Source organism: Triticum urartu, chromosome 1 (assembly GCF_003073215.2).
Source record: "Triticum urartu cultivar G1812 chromosome 1, Tu2.1, whole genome shotgun sequence".
Classification (NCBI taxonomy): domain Eukaryota; kingdom Viridiplantae; phylum Streptophyta; class Magnoliopsida; order Poales; family Poaceae; genus Triticum; species Triticum urartu.
The window spans coordinates 122,188,228-122,193,634 of record NC_053022.1 but is presented as its reverse complement, the minus strand read 5'-3'; positions in this window follow the sequence as shown (position 1 = coordinate 122,193,634).

Here is a 5,407-nt window from a genome sequence, read left to right as displayed (position 1 = left end):
GGATGATTTCAACTCTAGCCCATTTACAGCCATAATGTGGTCTGTTATTGGCCCATGTTTGGCCAACCGATCATACGGCCCGTAGAAGGCCCATTGATGATACGACCCGTAGAAGGACCATTGTGTCAACGGCCCATATAAGGCCCATGGTTTCTACGCCCCGTAGAAGGCCCATTGTTTCTATGGCCCTTAGAAGGCCCATTGTTTCTACAGCCCGTAGGAGGCCCATGTTAACTATAGTAAATATGTAGCCCATGGTTAATGTGGCCTAGTTTTAAAAAATAGGTTATTGCGGCCACTAGCAAACCGCGGAAAAAGAACTGCATTGACTACAAGAAAACAAATAAACAAGACAATAAGGAAATAAATAGGCAAGCAACTTATGCTAGGCTATCACGGCTATTACACATATTACATCCACTGGGCATCAAAGTTCGCCACCAGTGCAAATATAGGGAACAAAGCGGCATATAAATGCCACAGCAAAACAAGTCCAGAACTAAAACCACTTCAAAAGAGCTCAAGAAACAATATCCTGGGTACCCATAATGCTGGCAAGATGCTTAGCAAGCTTATTAACTTTCTCTTGTTTGGCGCTTAAATCCTCCAGCACTTGCTGTTGCACCAGAAAGTATGCATCTGAATTCTGCAGGGACTTCCTCAGTCCTTCGGCTTCTCGTCACATAACATCTGATCGATGTCTTTCAACTTGAAGTTGAGACTCAAGAAGCCGAATTGATTCAGGCAGCGAGTTCGAAGAGCTGGTGCCAGCAGTAGTAGCCAGTAACTCGAGCACGACATCAAGACATGACTTTGGGGTTGTCTCGGTGTCTTTGATATAGTTTTTATCATCTTTCTTGGAGACCAACAGGGATGTCTCACTATCTTGAACCTTATCTGCATTACTTCCTGTACCATTGCATAACGGGGTACTCTTCTCCAATATTTTATCCGCATTCTAAAAAAGAAACAAACAAACACATCACAGGTTTACAATGTAGTATATGAAACTCATTTTGGTAAACCAGTTCAGTAGTAAGGTGGACAGGATAATAGCATGAAAAAACATATATCTATGTAGTATGGTCACTGTATGGTCTATATCATTCTAGTTTATGTTGCCAAATCAAGATAGATACCGTTCGGATCATATCTATTTAAGACAAAGCAACTTAGACAGAATATAAGTGTGGGAAACTACACAGCAATAGCAACACTTGTAAGGTGCATGGCATGAGAATATAACTGTTTATTCAATTGAAACTGAAATCAACATAGAGCAAGTTACAACAGCAAACACGTTAAAGAAACAGGTTTAAAACATACCTGTTGCGCCATTGGAGTTCCAATTGCATCCTTCAAATTTGAAATTAGTTGGTATGAGTAAATACAGTGATGCAAGAGCAAAGTAGTATGAACCATAGCTACGGAACCTGACCCGAGAAAAAAATCTTCTTCTGCTTTAAACGTTGACTTGGGGTTCCGAGTGGTGGTCCTCATGCTTTGGGCACTGCAGTTGCCTTACTAACTGCTCGTGTTTGGGTGCTCTGTGGTGGAGACGGTGCTGTGTCAACGGGAATTGGGTTACTATCTGCTGGGGTTGGGGTTAGAAGGGGTGTAGTGAAGGAAATATGCCCTAGAGGCAATAATAAAGTTATTATTTATTTCCTTATATCATGATAAATGTTTATTATTCATGCTAGAATTGTATTAACGGGAAACATAATACATGTGTGAATACATAGACAAACAGTATGTCACTAGTATGCCTCTACTTGACTAGCTCGTTGATCAAAGATGGTTATGTTTCCTAACCATAGACATGAGTTGTCATTTGATTAACAGGATCACATCATTAGGAGAATGATGTGATTGACTTGACCCATTCCGTTAGCTTAGCACTTGATCGTTTAGTTTGTTGCTATTGCTTTCTTCATGACTTATACATGTTCCTATGACTATGAGATTATGCAACTCCCGTTTACCGGAGGAACACTTTTTGTGCTACCAAACGTCACAACGTAACTGGGTGATTATAAAGGTGCTCTACAGGTGTCTCCGAAGGTACTTGTTGGGTTGGCGTATTTCGAGATTAGGATTTGTCACTCCGATTGTCGGAGAGGTATCTCTGGGCCCACTCGGTAATGCACATCACTATAAGCCTTGCAAGCATTCCAACTAATGAGTTAGTTGCAGGATGATGTATCACGGAATGAGTAAAGAGACTTGCCGGTAACGAGATTGAACTAGGTATTGAGATACCGACGATCGAATCTCGGGCAAGTAACATACCGATGACAAAGGGAACAGCGTATGTTGTTATGCGGTTTGACCGATAAAGATCTTCGTAGAATATGTAGGAGCCAATATGAGCATCCAGGTTCAGCTATTGGTTATTGATCGGAGACTTGTCTCGGTCATGTCTACATAGTTCTCGAACCCGTAGGGTCCGTACGCTTAAAGTTCGATGACGGTTATATTATGAGTTTATGTGTTTTGATGTACCGAAGGAGTTCGGAGTCCCGGATGAGATCGGGGACATGACGAGGAGTCTCGAAATGGTCAAGACATAAAGATCGATATATTGGAAGACTATATTCGGACATCGGAAAGGTTCCGAGTGATTCAGGTATTTTCAGGAGTACCGGGGAGTTACGGGAATTCGTATTGGGCCTTAATGGGCCATACGGGAAAGGAGAGAAAGGCCTCAAAGGGTGGCCGCACCCCTCCCCATGGGCTGGTCCGAATTGGACTAGGGAGGGGGGCGCCCCCTTCCCTCCTTCTCCTTTTCCCTTCCCTTTCCTTCCCTCCTACTCCTACTACTTGGAAGGGCTCCTAGTTCTACTAGGAAAGGGGGAATCCTACTCCCGGTGGGAGTAGGACTCCCCTAGGGCGCGCCATAGAGAGGGCCGGCCCTCCCCCTCCTCCACTCATTTATATACGGGGGCAGGGGCACCCCAAAGACACAACAATTGATTTCTTGATCTCTTAGCCGCGTGCGGTGCCCCCCTCCACCATAATCCACCTCGGTCATATCATAGAGGTGCTTAGGCGAACCCTGCGTCGGTAGAACATCATCATCGTCACCACGCCGTCGTGCTGACGGAACTCCCCCTCAAAGCTCGGCTGGATCGGAGTTTGAGTGACGTCATCGAGTTGAACGTGTGCAGAACTCGGAGGTGCCGTGCGTTCGGTACTTGATCGGTCGAATCGTGAAGACGTACGACTACATCAACCGCGTTGGTGCTGACGCTTCCGCTTCCGGTCTACGAGGGTACGTAGACAACACTCTCCCCTCTCGTTGCTATGCATCACCATGATCTTGCGTGTGCGTAGGAATTTTTTTGAAATTACTACGTTCCCCAACAGTGGCATCCGAGCCTAGGTTTTACGCGTTGATTTTGTGCACGAGTAGAACACAAGTGACTTGTGGGCGATATAAGTCATACTCCTTACCAGCATGTCATACTTTGGTTCGGCGGTATTGTTGGATGAAGCGGTCCGGACCGACATTACGCTTACGCTTACGTGAGACTGGTTCTACCGACGTGCTTTGCACACAGGTGGCTGGCGGGTGTCAGTTTCTCCAACTTTAGTTGAACCAAGTGTGGCTATGCCCGGTCCTTGCGAAGGTTAAAACAGCACCAACTTGAAAAACTATCGTTGTGGTTTTGATGCGTAGGTAAGAACGGTTCTTGCTCAGCCCGTAGCAGCCACGTAAAACTTGCAACAACAAAGTAGAGGACGTCTAACTTGTTTTTGCAGGGCATGTTGTGATGTGATATGGTCAAGACGTGATGAGATATAAGTTGTTGTATGACATGATCATGTTTATTTGAAGTTATCGGCAACTGGCAAAAGCCTTATGGTTATCTCTCTATTGCATAAGATGCAAGCGCCAAATAATTGCTTTACTTTATCGCTATGCGATAGCAATACTTGCAAGAGCAATTGTTGGCGAGACAACCATGTGACGACACATTAATATAGATCAAGATGATGGAGACCATGGTGTCATGCCGGTGACGATGGAGATCATGATGATGCTTTGGAGGTGGGGATCAAAGGCACAAGATGATGATGGCCATATCATGTCACATATTTTGATTGCATGTGATGCTTATCTTTTATACATCTTATTTTGCTTAGTTCGCCGGTAGCTTTATAAGATGATCTCTCACTAATTATCAAGGTACAAGTGTTCTCCTTGAGTATGCACCGTTGCGAAAGTTCTTCGTGCTAAGACACCACGTGATGATCGGGTGTGATAGGCTCTACGTTCAAATACAACGGGTGCAAAAAAGTTGCACACGCAGAATACTCAGGTTAAACTTGACGAGCCTAGCATATAACATATATGGCCTCGGAACACGGAGACCGAAAGGTCGAGCGTGAACCATATAGTAGATATGATCAACATAGTGATGTTCACATTGAAATTACTCCATCTCACGTGATGATCGGACATGGTTTAGTTGATATGGATCACGTGATCACTTAGAAGATTAGAGGGAAGTCTGTCTAAGTGGGAGTTCTTAAGTAATATGATTAATTGAACTTTAATTTATCATGAACTTAGTCCTGATAGTATTAGCATATCTATGTTGTAGATCAATAGCTCGCGTTTAGCTCCCCTGTTTTATTTTTGATATGTTCCTAGAGAAAATTAAGTTGAAAGATGTTAGTAGCAATGATGCGGATTGGATCCGTGATCTAAGGATTATCCTCATTGCTGCACAGAAGAATTATGTCCTTAATGCACCACTAGGTGACAGACCTATTGCAGGAGCAGATGCAGACGTTATGAACGTTTGGCTAGCTCAATATGATGACTACTTGATAGTTTAGTGCACCATGCTTAACGGCTTAGAATCGGGACTTCAAAGACGTTTTGAACGTCATGGATCATATGGATGTTCCAGGAGTTGAAGTTAATATTTCAAGCAAATACCCGAGTTGAGAGATATGAAGTCTCCAGCAAGTTCTATAGCTAAAAGATGGAGGAGAATAGCTCAAGCAGTGAGCATGTGTTTAGATTGTCTGGGTACTACAATCGCTTGAATCAAGTGGGAGTTAATCTTCCAGATAAATAGTGATTGACAGAATTCTCTAGTCACCATCACCAAGTTAGTAGAAATTCGTGATGAACTATAGTATGCAAGGGATGATGAAAATGATTCCCGATCTTTTCATGATGATGAAATCGATGAAGGTAGAAATCAAGAAAGAGCATCAAGTGTTGATGATTAACAAGACCACCTGTTTCAAGAAATGGGCAAAGGGAAAGAAAGGGAACTTCAAGAAGAACGGCAAGCAAGTTGCTGCTCAAGTGAAGAAGCCCAAGTCTGGTCCTAAGCCTGAGACTAAGTGCTTCTATTGCAAAGGGACTGGTCATGGGAAGCGGAAC